Consider the following 16,794-nt stretch of genomic DNA (forward strand, 5'->3'; position numbering starts at 1 on the left):
TCCTTTGGATTTCTAGACCTTGTTACCCACCTCTTTCTCCTGACTCAATAACTTTATCTTTTACCTGCTGCTGATTAACTCTGCCAAAACTGTTCGCTGTGTACTGATTTTTCTTTTTCATCTAACTTGCTCAAGTAACAAGTGACCCACTTGGGTCTGGTCTACACGTTCGGGAATGTACTTGTTAACAGGTCATTTACATTTCTGTTTGTGACCATCATGCAAACCAGTGCCTGAGAATGTTTGTACATTTAAGTGCATGGCCACAAGATCGGCGGGCACAAGCAGCCAACATTCTGTAGAAATGCACCTATGCGAGGAGGTGGCGAGGCACCCTGCCCTTTGGACCCCATCTCCTTCCATCTAGTCTTGGCTGTGAACAAGGAGCTGTGGGTCTTATATTCACCCTACTGTTCCTAATAATCCCTGCTTTCCTTGTAGCCTCAAACACAGATTTCTCCAGCTGTGCAAACTCCTCAGTGCCTTTCCCAAATCCCCAATCAATTAAAAGTGGCTCTGGCTGGCTGGAGTTTTGGAGACCTTTACTGAGGTTAAGGGTAAGTCACAATGCATCTCATATTACTTTTACACAAATACTGTGGAGCACAATGGTGCAGTGACTCTCAGGCCATTTCCTTAAGTCCCTCGTTCTCACAGTTTTATGTCAAGCTGCATTCTTATTGAGGTCTATTTAAAGTAAGAAAAAAATGATTTCTAAGCTTACATGTGGATAATAAAGTGTTATTTGAAGTCATTTAATATTGTTAGAGAGTATAAGCACAACTGAGAACTTTCTCTGTCCTAAAAAAGTCATGACGTGGCTGATATTCAGTAGCACTCAAGAACAGCTACATAGGGATTTTGAAATTCACTGAAATTCTAATTAAATAGATAGTATCTTAGTAAATTCCTAAGGTGAATATTCTTCACAACACATACTCGATCTTGAAAATCTGCATTTTCAAGCATATGCTGCATATGCACTTTACGATGCTCACTTTAAAACACTTTATGTCCAGTGAGTCTCATCCTGATTCTTATAAAAAGCAGCTGTGTAAAATATAAATCAGGGCAAACAATCTCTGATGCCAAAGCCTCTTCATTTTCATGAGATTTCCCAGGGCTTATCCTGACCAGCTACAAACCTCCTATGATATTCTTTTTAAGGAAAGATAAGTATTTTTAAAATATTATTTAAATTTAAATTTTTTGATGTGCTATACGTGTGTCTGTGGTATGTGTGTGCATGTGTATGTAGATATGTGCGCCATGCAAACATGCATGTGTGGAGGCTACATGTGTTATTTTGCTTAGATACCACCTACCTTATTTTTGAGATACAATCTCTCCTGATCTGGAGCCCACTGAGTGAGGGAGACTGACTGGCCAATGAGTCTTAGGGATCCACTAATCTTCTTCCCAGGCCAGCTTCTTACACAGGTATTAAGAATCCAATCTCCATTCTTGTGAAGAAAAGCCATTTCCCAACTGAACCATATTCCCTGCCCTTGTGAATATCTTGTAAGATAGATTGGGCAGTTCCCAACCACCTAAGGTGATGAAATATTAATGTGTCTTATTGAGAAGATTATATGAATATGACAAAGCACACTTTTTGGACAAGCACAAAAACTTTAGCTCCCTCATGTGATTCGAACCTCATGTCTCTTAATTACAAGGGGCTGATATATAGGCCTAGGGCTAAAGAATATCTCAAGAGAAGTTCCAACAGGATATTAGAGCACATGTGCCTATTGATCAAAAAGGAAAAAAAATCTATACACTTAAGACTTACTTTTATTTCTGTACATGTCTAAAGTGTCAGACAAAAGGAAAGTAGGCAGTGTGTTTGGCTTGTTTTAGTCAACTTGATATAAGCTAGAGTCATTTTAGAAGAGGGAGTCTCAACTGAGAAAATGTCCCCACAAGGTTGACCAGCAGTACATTTTCTTGATTAATAATTGATGTGGAAGGACTCAGGTTCACTGTGGGTAATGCCATCTCTGGACTTGTGGTCCTGAAAGCAGGCTGAGCAGGCCTTGAGAAAGCAATCCAGTAAGCATCACTCCTTCATGGTCATCAGCCCCTGCCTTGCCTTTCTTAAGTGATGGAGTGCAACCTATAAGATGAAATAAACCCTTTCCTCCCCAAGATGCTTTTCATCACGGTGTTTTATCACAGCAATAACTAACTAAGACATATAATAATAACCCTAACCAAGACAAGCAGCAAGGGATCTTGACTGCTGAGTCATCTTTCCACCCCTTCCAGATGTATGGGAAGCACATCCAATGTACCAAGCACAGAGTTAGAGATGGAGAAACCATGAAAAATAAGCCAAGCTCTTCTCTCTGAAGGAGCTGAAAACAGCATCAATTTAGACTGTGCTGGGGGCCAAGATAAGAACAGGGAATGGCTTGTGGTATTAGGAAGCAGAAGCAGCCTGGAGTAGGATGGAATGAAAGATGAGGATTCAGACAAAGAAAGACAAAAGACAAGAGAAAGGGATCCTAGAAAAGAAATGGAAACTCAAATGTTCTGAAATGCAGAGAATCTGAAAGTCCTACCGTCTTTTGTACACTACAGCTTAATAGATAGGGAAGGAGGAAGTCACCTGAGATGACCCTGAAAAGGCAGGCAGTGACCAGAAAGCACAGGACCCTCTTGGCCATGGGAGTACATGTCAGCATTCTACTTTGCAACAGGAAGCCACTGAAGGGCTTTTTTGCAGGATGCTTAATTTACTTTAAATCTGAACCAATGCTTTCATCTTTGTAAGGCGTAGACAAAAACATTTCCATACCCAAACAATCTATGGGTTTCATTTATCATTTCAAGTGAGCCAGTCTTAGTATGGCAGTAGAATAAACTAAAGACTTGGCAGAGGATGTGGAGGGGTTGACAGCTCATTGATCAAACATGGATATGCTCACTGCTGTTCTTAATGGTGAAGGAACTTCTATCCCAAAGCCTGGCCACACCTCAGATGTAGGCAACTTCTCTCCCATGTTGACTGAGAGAGCTACTAAGGTGTAACTTAAAACCCGCATACCTCTTCATGTTCCCAAACTAAATATTTCATTACTTGGATCCATCAGGGTTGGTGCTATGCAAGAGAGAAGCACTTTGTAAATAATCAAAACAGGCACTCAAGATTGACAAAAAAAAAAAAAAAAAAAAAAAAAAAAAACCCTCTGGAGAAGAGAGTGAGGGTCATTAAGCAAAAGATAAAAGAAACCACATCAGTAGCCATGGTTTCAAACTTCCCTCTCAAGTTTCTCTAGCAATACAGTGTTTAAATTACACAAGCAGCTAAGCCAGGGTAAAATAAGCCAATAAAATATTGACAGTTAGGAAACCTTTAAGAACCCTGAGTCCTGGCCATGCCTGTTCAACCCAGGTTTGTAATGGTGGAAATAGTGTGGTGAATGTAGCACTGCATAGATGCAGAGCAAAGTGTCACATGACAGAACAGTAATGTCATATGATATGCAGCATTTCAACCTCAGAGAGCAGTGCAGGGACATGGGTTCATACAGTCATTCATGCCAAAGTAATTCTCGCTGTAAGTGTAGCCCACTCTATACAAATTGCAAGTTGATCTTTAAAATCAGCTGGATAAAACTAATGCTCTCAAACACATAGGTGAGACCCAACCTCTCAGATTTAAAGGCACATCCAGCTTACACTGTGTCTCTATCCAGTAATCATGCCCCACATCAGGTCCAGAGTCTTGCGCATACTATCTCAACACTCTGCCAAATGACAAATGCATGGCAGATGCATCCAGAGTATCTTTAAAGAACAAAAGCTAATGAGAAGACAGTGTAGACCACAAGAGGGAGGAGAGGTGGGGGTGGAAAGGCAGGAGATAGCTTACTTTTCAGTCTTACTGAAAAGGTTTCTCCTGGATGTCTTAATTCTTCCTTATTGACCCTTCTTCTATACCAAATGCCAGAGCATCACGGTTAGTAAAATCCACGAGAAGTTAAGGGCCTAGGGCAGACCCAGACAAGGACAGAAGAGTAACTTGAAACTCTGCCCTCCCATCTGCCATCCCCTCAGGGGCTGTGGCCTTGGAGGTAGTAGAGAAAGTCTGTTTCCTCAGGGTTCATGAACTGCTCCAATGTAAAGCGGCCCAGAAGAGCAGTCAGACCACACAGCTCAGCTTTGTCTACTGGGGGAAAATGCCTTAGAAAGCTAGTCATACATTTTCACACAAAAATAAACAGGTATTTGGTCTCTGTGTTTGTTCTTCTGTGTGACAGATATGGATTCTGAGGTCACATCGATGACTTTCAGGTGGGGGTGGGTATTCAAATATATAAAAGCATGAGAAACAAAACAAAATAAATGAATTGTACAGCTTGGCACATTTCTTAAACCAGACTCTCTCAGAGAGGCAGTTGGTGACATACCAGAAACAAAAACCATGGCTTGTTCTCAGTCTACTGTGCCATGCAGTGGATGATGGAGCTCAAAGGTTATAAGAGAATATGTAGCTGGGTGTGGTGGCGCACTCCTGTAATCCTAGCACTCGGGAGGCAGAGGCAGAGGCAGGCAGATTTCTGGGTTTGAGGCCAGCCTGGTCTACAGAGTGAGTTCCAGGACAGCCAGGGCTACAAAGAGAAACCCTGTCTCAGAGAGAGAGAGAGAGAGAGAGAGAGAGAGAGAGAGAGAGAGAGAGAGAGAGAGAGAGAGAGAGAGAGAGAGAGAGAGAGAGAGAGAGAGAGAGAGAGAGAGAGAGAGAATGTTTCCTTAAAGCTGTGTCTCTCTGCCAAGCCTTTGTTGTTATGGTGAGCTGACTCACCTAACTCTGTTAACATTTCGGAAGTATCTCTGTTTATTTTTGTGTTTATAGGTAAGTGCATGCTTGTGTGTTTATGTTTATGTAGATGCTCATCTACATAGATAAATGGTAGATAGTCAGACAGACAGACAGACAGATGTATACATGTACACATGCATCTGTAGAGGCCACAGGGCAAACTCAGCTATCATTCCTCAGATATCAGCTACCTTGGTTTATTGAGACAAAACCTAGAATTCAAAAGTAAGATAGGTGCAACAGCCAATAAGCCCTAAAGAACTATGGTCTCCTCCTCCTCAGTGTTGAAATTCTAAGTACATGCTATTGGGAGCAGACCAGTGATTTCCACATATGTTCTGAGATCAAGCTCAAGTTTATATGCTTGTGAGGCAAGCACTTTACTAACTGAGCTATTTCTCACCCCTAGATCTCTCTGTGTCTATACTGCAGGATGATCATCATCATCATCTGTATGTATATGCTACTGTTAGCCAACGTGAGCATATACCACCTATCTTTTGGTATCTGATCCATCAGCAGTGTGTTTAAACACACCGAAAAGTAAGAATGCCAGCCTTAATCAGCTCATGAGTACAGTGTTTATTCCACATGTAACATTTGATATCCTGAAAATTCAAGACCTGTTTTTAACAGCAATTTTAAAAGAATTTGAATAGCTCTAATTGGCTTGTGGTATTAACCTCTGTTCTATGAGAGAAATAAATTATGAATCAGGTCTTGCTTAAAATGTGCTTGCCAAGAAGTACCTGGAGTCATGCAAATTACAAGGAATACTCTTCAACAACCAATAACTTTACCTTCAAAGCACCTTCAAGATGGCTACATAGAAGCTCAAGCATTTACCCTATGAAACAGTCTGCTCTAAGACTGAATGTAGGAACTGGAGAGGTAGCTCAGCAGTTACTAGGAAATACTGCTCTTACCAAAGACTCCAGTTCAGTTCCCAGCACCCACATCAGGTGGGTCGGTACACGTACAACTCTGGATGCAGAGGATCTGATGCCTTTGCTGCCCTCTTCTTGCTACTTCAGGCACCTGCAGTCACACTCACTTGCCCACACACATATATGACAGACAGACACATATATGTGTAATTAAAAATGAGAAAGGAATGACTTGTGGTCTGGGGCAAGCACTGAATTAATCCTTAGAACCCATATAAAACACAAACAAAGAAACAGGGATTTGGTTTTACATGCTTATGATCCCAGTGCAAGGAAACCATAAACAGGCAGATCCCTGGGGATCACTGGCCAGCCAGCTACTTGCTGAATTTTTTTTTTTTTTTTGAGACTGGTTCTCAAAAAGAAAAAACAAGGAGGGGGAAATAGTCACTTGAGCAACAATATCCAGATTTCCTATTTTTTAGTCTCCTCACATACATGAACATGTATGAATAAACCCTACATACATCTAAAAAGAATATACATTGTCATTGAGCAAAAAGCTACATGTAGATGGCATTACCCAAGAGGATTTGGGGTTTGGTTCCTAGAAAAGCAAAATGCTATATTACAGCAGAATTCAATGGAGGCAGAACATCAAGTAGAAGACGCAGGAGGGCCGGAGATGTGTTAAAGTGCATGCTTAGTGCAGTAGATGCTCTGTGCTCAATCCTAAATAAGATAAATAATAAGCAAAGGAACATGTAAGTTTCAGGCAGGCAGACTTAACAGATTCCTGATCTCAGAAAACTTCACTTTTATATTTTCAGAGCACATACTAATATCAGCATTGTTTCTGGAAGCTTCCACACTATAGCATGACAGAGGAAACACATGTAAGTAATACCTTCCTCTTAGAGATGAAGATTTTCAGAGAAACGAATACTTGTGGAAGCAAACTGGGACCAGTGGCTGGCTTGTTTGTTTGTTGTTTGTTTCTTTGTTGAGACAGGGTGTCTCTACATAGCCCTGGCTGTCCTGGAACTCTGTAGACCAGGCTAGCCTCAAACTCAGAGATCCACCTGCCTCTGGCTCCCAAGTGCTGGGACTAAACATATGCTCCACCACTGCCTGGCTGGAACCAGTGACTTAGAGCGTCCAGCTCTCTTATTTCCTAATCAATAGCCACATCTTCAATCTGGTCTTCCCTGACACAGCTACAGACATGGACTTTTGAGCCCCATTTTTCACCAAACTTCTCTGTTGCTTGTCTTTTCTCTGAGAGTTCATTTTGTACTACTCCCTAAGCATAAAACCTTCAGTATCTCTTTGTAAGTTGGTTGGTTTGATTTTTGAGACAATTGCCAGGTTGGCCAGGATGGAGCCTGGGATTGCCTTGAACTTCAGGTCCTTGTGGCTCTGTCTCCAGTGCTAGAAGACAGACATGAATCACCACACCTAGCTTCTGCTCCTCATGTTTACAACTCATTCCACCTGATGTAGCCATCCACTTCCATGGCCTCTTGTGAAGATGATTCCCAAAAATAAAACACCATCACTCACTAAGCATGTATCATGCAGCAGCTACATCCTATGAATGGTTAGAACTCCAAGTTTGATGCTATGAACAGGAAAGTGAAAGTGCCCCTAACTGTGAAGATTAATCATTATAAGCTCTGGAATACAATCACTGGACTTTTCACTATCTAAACTGTTTGGTTTTAAAAGCAAAAGTTCCAAAAGCAATTTCTAAAAAAAGAAACTTGTCAAGATGATCTGCATCTTGGTACTTTGAATTTGGATCTATTTGATGTTTGCTCAAATCTGCTAAAAGCTTCATTTTGTTACATGCACACTGAATTCATATGCTGAAATGCTAATTTTAAGAATGTGGGGTCTAGTTACATTTGAGGTCTTTAAAAATACAAAGTCAATGAAATCATAGGCAAGATCCTAATTCAACATGGCTGATATCCATATGTCTTTATGATGATGACCTTAGGGCTTTGGACATATATGTATGTACTCAGAGAGAGACCATGTGAGGACCCAGAGAGAATGTACGTGCATATAGACAAGACAAGGAGACCAGTCTCAGAAGAAGGCAAACACACTGACTCCTTGATATTTAACTTCTACCCTCTAGGAAGAAGAGAAAATATTTCTTTTATTCAAACCACTCAGCCTATAGTAACTTATGACAGCCCAAGCCAAGGAATAACATCCTACTGTCAACCCTAAGAGTACACCCACTTCAGGATCTTTACCATATTATGATAATTTCTATTTGTGTGAGCTTTTGAGATCAAAGTTATCTCCCAGTCTATGGACTTCATGAGGATCAAAACTGGTATGTTTCTCTAAAGTACTCAGCACAGAGGGAGCTCTTGTGCTGGTTTAGAAATAAAATTCTTTGGTACATCTCCCACTACAAGGAAAGGTCTATGTAACCTATTTAATTTAGAATCTTCTACTTGGCTGACAGACCATGAGAGAGATGATACTTCCCCACTCCATACAATTTTTTAACAGTGACTGTTTCCAAGTCAAAAAGCTTGAGAGTCTTCAAACTACTTTTGGAGACTTTTCCTTGGACCTAGCCAATATGTAAAGGAAACTGTAGATAGGCTATATGTACATGCTCTGGTACACAGTTCCAGCTGAGATCCCAACTGACAGCCAGTCATCAACAGCTGCCACACTGGAGTTAAGATCTGTCATTCTCACAGTAGTCACACAAGGGTCAAGGGCAGGGAAAAATTACCAAACACCAGAAACCAGAGAGAATGCACTCACATACATACATACAAGTCTAGGCAACCAGCTTCAGAAGAAGATAGGATCTTTCATTCTGACAGCAACCACACAGAGGTCAGTGGCAGGGAAAAACACCAAAGCACTAGAAACACTAAAATTGTTTCTGTAAGCCACAGAGCTTTATGACTTGTGGGTTTTGTTCTGTAGCAATAGATTGCCCACTTTATAAGCAAACAGCTATATGGTAAGTATAAGCAGACATTTCTAGAAATTCCACCCTAGATCTTTTGTCATATCCTTAACAGGTAAACATTACCTTTATTCCCTTACTGGAAGACTCTCTAGATATGCATCAGAAAGATATAGGTAGGAAAGTCATTATACTGCTAATCTTCTGCCTAAGAGGTAAGCTGATTTCTCAGTGCAATCAGGAGTGGAACTAATATGGATGAAAGCTTTCTCTGCTTCTTCTGCTTGGAAGCCAGTGCCTGCCCATTGTCCTGTGTAGCCCTTGTTGTCATAAAGGACCCTGGCTGCTTGAGTGATAGAATAGCACCCTGTCTTCTGCTTCCTTTCGCTGCCATGTGAACCTTATCAAAGCTGCAACCATCACCATGGAAACCAGGCTGAGAAGAAGCTCCACATCTTTGGTCAAACTCTATGCTGTTACCTACAGAGAGCTCTGGAAAAAGCCTTGTATTTAGTTGAAAATTGGGTATTGCAGGTTCTAGGAGACACCCACTGTTTTCTTCCTATTGAGCCACAAGAGAAATTCAAAGAATAAAAATAAATGAAATACTTTCATTTCTAACTGCCTTCCAAAATAATACTGATGATCTAGCTACCTGTGGAAGTGACTAAAGCAAGCCAGACAGGCTAAACCTGAAAGATTTTTAAGCACTGGGCTTATTCTATCAGTGTAACTAATTAGAAAGCCTACAAGGCTAGAGGAACCCCAACTCAAGCCCCAACTTCCTACTAAATATTAGGGTGATACCATGCAGCCACTGGGTAAATTGTATGGTTATCAAATTTTTGTGCATATCTTTGCTACTTTATTCATTAAAGTGAGGCAAACATGGTGGTACAGGCCTGCCACCCAGCTTTCTGAAAGCAGAAGCAGGTTGTTGAGTTCATGCTCAGCCTAGCCTACAGAACACCAACTTGCTTCCAAAAAACAAACAATGATTTAAATTTAGCCGGGTTGGTAATTTCTACAGTCAAGGGCTGGAATCATATTTAAGGTTCTGGACCAGACCTGACTCATTAGATGCTGTGGCACTTCAATCCCCTCTAAAGCCACCTCTGCCTGGTAAGGATCTAGTGTTACTGTACTAGGACCTAGTGTTACTATATAGAACGCCAGCTCACTGTACTGGGAGGAGGATGGGAGTTGGCCAGGCTTAGGCTATAATCTTAGCACTTAGTAGAGGGTGAAGCCCATTACGTAATCTTGCTGCTGTGACTAACTGGCAAGAAGTGATGTGAGGAGAGGAAGGTTTATTTTGCCTTACAGAAGGAACCTAGTCCAGCAAGGCAGCAATGCCAAGGCGGCAGCAGACGGATAAAGTGGCTGATCACATCACGGCTGCAGTGTGAAAGCCAAGTGTGGGCAAGAAGTAGGAAGTTCTTTAAAACCTCAAGCCTCAAACTCAAGCCCAGGGCCTTCAGGAAGCTCCACTGCACGAAGGTCCTGCGACCTTTCAAAACAGCACTGCCAGCTAAGGACCAGGGGTTCAAACCAAGCCTATAGGAGATATTCTACACTCAAAGCACAACACAGTGGTAGAAGCAAGAAGAGGGTAATGCTTTAGAGTAAATCTGAGTCTAGACTGGGCTACACAAAATCTGGATTTCAAACATACAAACAAACAAACCTCCTCAAACAGACACAGCATTAAACACTAACCCAGGATATATATCACACACCACTAAGTACAATCTAGTGGCTAGGAAAATAAAGACATTTAAAACATTTTTCATTTCAGTCTCAAGACAAGAAAAGCCAAATTTATATAAATAAATGACATTATTGCAAAAGCTATGGTCAGTTGTGGCTATAAGCACAGCAATATCATTTGAACTCTCTAAGTCTTGGGCTTGGTTTCTGTACTGGAAGATAAGCATAATCTGGTCACAAATAGTTGTAAGGGCTAAAATTGACTAAAAGTAACATATATAATGCATGTGAGCCGTGTGTGTCATGCAGTTATAGCTCCTACTGCTATTATTAATATGACCATAAAGTACCATTGGCAACTCCTCTTGAAAGAGACAATCCTTTGCCCAGATTATAGCAGTCTATACTTATTTGTAATTAACCACATGTCTTGAGACATAAGAAAATGTTTCCTCCAAACAAGGCTTATCACAAAAAGTGTAAGATACCTCAAAGTTCAGAGTCCCAGCACTGGGAAGTACACTTACCATGTACAATCCCATCATGGCCCTTTAAAACCTTCTCTTGAGTGTCAAAGGGTGCAGGAAGCTGTTTGTGATTGATATCAATTCGTTTATCTCTGGCCCAAGAATCTTTTGTCTTCTGCTGATATGGATGAAACTGTAATCAGCAAAATGTCACCTTTTATGTATAGCAAAATTCTCAAACAATGACACTATCCTTCCACAATCACCAACAATTCTAAGATTGGTTTTCTATAGAGGGCTCAAATCCTTAATCATTTCTTTTCTGACACCATTGAATTTTTTTAATGACAGCTTTTATGTTATCATCATAAAGTATGCACACACTTTAGAATTGTGAAGCAATTTCTTCTACACTGGAACATCCTAGTGTTGAAGGAAAGTTGTTAGGATCCAGAAAGTTCTAAAAGGAAGTAAATAATTCAGAAGTGTCAGGAAATTCCTGAAATTTAGAAGATTCACAGCACCTCTCCTTGCCCAGTGTTATAAAAAGCAGTAAACTCTTCTGTGGAGAAGAGTCTGTAACCTGCCAAGCTGCCTTTAAGAGGAGCAGAGAACTCCAGAGTTCTAGCTTTAGTGAATCATCACCCAAGCTGAGATGACCTTCTGATACTGAGGTGACCTTTGAGTTGTTCCTAATCCTGTCCACCCAGACATCTGTAAGTAATCCCAACCAACTCAATTGTTTACCAAATTGTACCTTGGTGGTACTGTTACTTTGGTCTGTCATCAGTTTTCTATCTGGAGTAAACAGATGCTTTTTCTTGTCTCCCAGGGAATGATCTGTCACACACACACACACTCTACAATTGCAATCCAGATCCTACTAATTTCTGTTTACCATGATAATGAGCCTGACAATTTCTTTTGTTACATTAACAATTGTCCTTTCTTCTCCTCAAAACTCTAATACAACAAGGACCACAGACAGACTCTGCTTTAGAACCAACAGCCAAAATGATTCAAAGGTAAAAGATGACAAATTCAAGAAAATCTCTCTCTCTCTCTCTCTCTCTCTCTCTCTCTCTCTCTCACACACACACACACACACACACACACACTCCACAACCACCACCACCACCACCACCACCACCACCAGCAACAGCAATAGCAGCAGCAACAACAACAACAACAACAAGTCAGACCAGAAAATCTGCAGATATAGTATAGTCCATAAATCTGTTTTCAAACTGGAGACATGGCTAGAAAAAAAAAAAAAAAAAGCCTACTGCTAGGTAAAGTATTAACCAGTGATGCCTGCAAATTGGTATCTTAGATATCTCCTCAAGGACACAAGCTTTAGATGGTAAAATGGACTGGAACAATCTTCGGGAACCCACATTAAAATAAAAAATACACACACACACACACACACACACACACGCAGTGTAGTCATAACGTTTTTAGGATAACAAAAATATTCCTTTGTTTCCTTGTAGCTCTTTCTCTCCAGACCATCCCCAGCCCCACCCTACCTTTCTTTTACTTTTTGAGAGCAAAGTTATAAATTCAATTTGCCACCAAAAGGCAAAAGCACAGAATCTGCAGTGCTTCTTTAATAAAGTATATTTTGGGAACTTTGACAATTCCAAGCAGGCCACTGTCTGTTTATTTCACCTTAACTATAGGAATGCAGCCCTGTTTTCTCTTGAACGGCACCTCTCACCCCAGTAGCCACATGAACTTTCCAGTGAATGACATGGCTTCTACCAAGAGACATGTACACACAGGAACCATTGCTTCAAACACACATTTTGTTTAAACTAAAAATTACTTGGGGAGAAAGAAGCAGATTTATTACTTCTCCCAGGCACTAGCCATGCTGAGGAATTATTTCATGTCAAAGATAATTGCATCAATGAAATATTTATGTGCTCTCATTATATGAAAACACTATTTTATAACCAAGATTTTGTGCAGTTAAGTTAAAAAAAAAATGCAGTGAAAGGTGAGGCTGTAGAATTCATTCTGCCTGGGATTTGCTAATTTAGTCAACTAGAGCGGATGCAGCTGCTTCTCTCCACTGGGATGCCCCTGTGAGCAGCCAGGTGTTGGAAACAGTTTGTTAGAGCAATGCTTTCAGACATTCTTGTTACCCTTTAAGGTATGTGAAGGCTCAGGTCTTTGAAATTGAATTCTAAAACAAAACAATGGCTGCCAAGAAAGCACTTACCAAACCGAAGATCTCGGGTACCTTTGGATTACTTTCAATTAGAAACATCTTCTTGTCCTCATCACTGGGACTGACACATCAGACACCATCTTGCTAGGAGCTATCCTATCTAGCTGCTAGCATGGAAAAGACTGCACTTTACAGTAAATGCAGAACCAGCCTGGAAATTTGGGGCATTTGCTAAGGATCCCAAAGGTGATGGAGGTACTGTCAGAAATGCTACAGGCCAGTGAACTGTAATCCCAAAGGACCTATGTAATCACTCTGTTGAAGAACACAGACTACAGCACAAAGCAGCTTGAGAACAAAAATGTATTTCATCTTGAGAAGCTGCACTGAGAAAGAAAATAAAAAAGAATAGATTATTCTCCACCCTGGATTGATTCGTTGGGCACTTACCTCAGTGTGCGATGCAGAGGAGGAACGGGAAGAAGGAGCTGCTGCCATTAGGCCGACACAGAGACAGACTATCTCATTTCACAGGGTACTAGGAACAGTGGGAGGCTGCAATTCCTCCCTTGCTACCTGACTCTGGAATCTTCAGCTTTTGGAAACCACTTAAGCACGCATCTTGGAGGCCGTTTGCTGCCTTCTCCACATCCCGTCTCACAACTGTCTCCTAATGGTTCCCAGTGCACAGCTTCTAATGACACTTCTTCATGAGGCTCAAGATGAACAGAAAGAACATGCCTTGTGTCCACTGAGCACACGGGGAGGCCACCTTTGTACCAGGCTTTGTGTTTTTGTTAACAGGCTGGGGTTTAGAAAGAAAATTCTAGTCTATGAACTGAAGCAACATTTAAAAAGAGGTTTTCTAACCTATATCACAAACATTTTATAGCTAGGTCTTAGATGCTCTAATGGAAAGTCAGGTCAACTAGCTCAAGCAAAACCTAAAAATACTGACAAATGAGATAGGCAGAAAAATGGCCCTTCAAATCTGTACATACATTCTGCTATTCAGGACTTGTGGGCCTGGCCCTTCACAGGGCCACAGGGATATGACTCAATGACTTCAACACTGCACTTTCCTCAATGGACCGATCAGGAAAACAGAAACTAAACAAGGACACAATGAAACTAATTGAAGCTTTCGACCAATTAGATTTAACTGATATATATAGAACATTCTATCCTAAAACAAAAGAATATACTTTTTTTCAGCACCTCATGGTACCTTCTCCAAAATCGACCATATAATTGGTCACAAGACAGACCTCAACAAATATAAAAAGATAGAACTAATCCCATGCCTCCTATCTGATCACTATGGAATAAAAGTGGTCTTCAATAGCAACAGAAACAACAGAAAACCCACAAACATGTGGAGATTGAACAATACTCTACTCAATGACACCTTGGTCAAGGAAGAAATAAAGAAAGAAATTAAAGACTTTTTAGAACACAATGAAAATGAAAACACAACATACCCAAATCTATGGGACACAATGAAAGCAGTGCTAAGAGGAAAACTCATAGCCCTGAGTGCCTCCAAAAAGAAAATGGAGAGAGCATACATTACCAACTTAATGACACACCTGAAAGCCCTAGAACAAAAAGAAGCTATTTCACCCAGAAGGAGTAGAAGGCAGGAAATCATCAAACTCAGGGCCGAAATCAATCAAGTAGAAACAAAGAGAACCATACAAAAAATCAACAAAACTAGGAGCTGGTTCTTTGAGAAAATCAACAAGATAGATAAACCCTTAGCCAGACTGACCAAAGGGCACAGAGAAAGTATCCAAATTAACAAACTTAGAAATGAAAAGGGAGACATAACAACGGAAACTGAGGAAATCCAAAAAATCATCAGATCCTACTACAAGAGCCTGTACTCAACACAACTGGAGAATCTGGAGGAAATGGACAATTTCCTTGACAGATACCAAATACCAAAATTAAATCAGGACCAACTAGACCATCTAAACAGTCCCATAAAGCCTAAAGAAATAGAAGGAGTCATAGAAAGTCTTCCAACCAAAAAAAGCACAGGACCAGATGGTTTCAGTGCAGAATTCTACCAGACCTTCAAAGAAGAGTTAACACCAATACTCTTCAAACTATTCCACAAAATAGAAACAGAAGGAACACTACCCAATTCCTTCTACGAAGCCACAATTACGCTGATACCAAAGCCACACAAAGATCCAACAAAGAAAGAGAACTTCAGACCAATTTCCCTTATGAACATCGATGCAAAAATACTCAACAAAATTCTTGCCAACCGAATCCAAGAACACATCAAAACGATCATCCACCATGATCAAGTAGGCTTTATCCCGGGAATGCAGGGTTGGTTCAATATACGGAAATCCATCAATACAATCCACTACATAAACAAACTCAAAGAACAAAACCACATGGTCATTTCATTGGATGCTGAAAAAGCATTTGACAAAATTCAGCATCCTTTCATGCTTAAAGTCTTGGAGAGAACAGGAATTCAAGGCCCATACCTAAACATAGTAAAAGCAATATACAGCAAACCGGTAGCCAGCATCAAACTAAACGGAGAGAAACTTGAAGCAATCCCACTGAAATCAGGGACCAGACAAGGCTGCCCCCTTTCTCCTTATCTTTTCAATATTGTACTTGAGGTACTAGCTCGGGCAATTCGACAACATAAGGAGGTCAAAGGGATACAAATTGGAAAGGAGGAAGTCAAACTATCATTATTTGCAGACGACATGATCGTCTACCTAAGTGACCCAAAGAACTCCACTAGAGAGCTCCTACAGCTGATAAACAACTTCAGCAAAGTGGCAGGTTACAAAATCAACTCAAGCAAATCAGTGGCCTTCCTATACTCAAAGGATAAGCAGGCTGAGAAAGAAATTAGGGAAATGACCCCCTTCACAATAGCCACAAACAGTATAAAGTATCTTGGGGTGACTCTTACCAAACATGCGAAAGATCTGTATGGCAAGAACTTCAAGACTCTGAAGAAGGAAATGGAAGAAGACCTCAAAAAATGGGAAAACCTCCCATGCTCATGGATCGGTAGAATCAATATAGTTAAAATGGCCATTTTGCCTAAAGCACTATACAGATTCAATGCAATACCCATCAAAATCCCAACTCAATTCTTCACAGAGTTAGAAAGAGCAATTATCAAATTCATCTGGAACAACAAAAAACCCAGGATAGCTAAAACTATTCTCAGCAACAAAAGAAAATCTGGGGGAATCAGTATCCCTGACCTCAAGCAATACTACAGAGCAATAGTGTTAAAAACTGCATGGTATTGGTACAGTGACAGGCAGGAGGATCAATGGAACAGGATTGAAGATCCAGAAATGAACCCACACACCTATGGCCACTTGATCCTCGACAAAGAGGCTGAAAACGTCCAATGGAAAAAAGATAGCCTTTTCAACAAATGGTGCTGGTTCAACTGGAGGTCAGCATGCAGAAGAATGCGAATTGATCCATCCTTGTCTCCTTGTACTAAGCTCAAATCCAAATGGATCAAGGACCTCCACATAAAGCCAGACACTCTGAAGCTAATAGAAAAGAAACTGGGGAAGACCCTTGAGGACATCGGTACAGGGAGAAAGTTTCTGAACAGAACACCAATAGCGTATGCTCTAAGAGCAAGAATTGACAAATGGGACCTCATAAGGTTACAGAGTTTCTGTAAGGCAAAGGACACCATCAAGAGGACAGATCGGCAACCAACAAATTGGGAAAAGATCTTCACCAATCCTACATCAGATAGAGGGCTA

The sequence above is a fragment of the Apodemus sylvaticus genome, chromosome 2 (genome assembly GCF_947179515.1).
Source record: "Apodemus sylvaticus chromosome 2, mApoSyl1.1, whole genome shotgun sequence".
Classification (NCBI taxonomy): Eukaryota; Metazoa; Chordata; class Mammalia; order Rodentia; family Muridae; genus Apodemus; species Apodemus sylvaticus.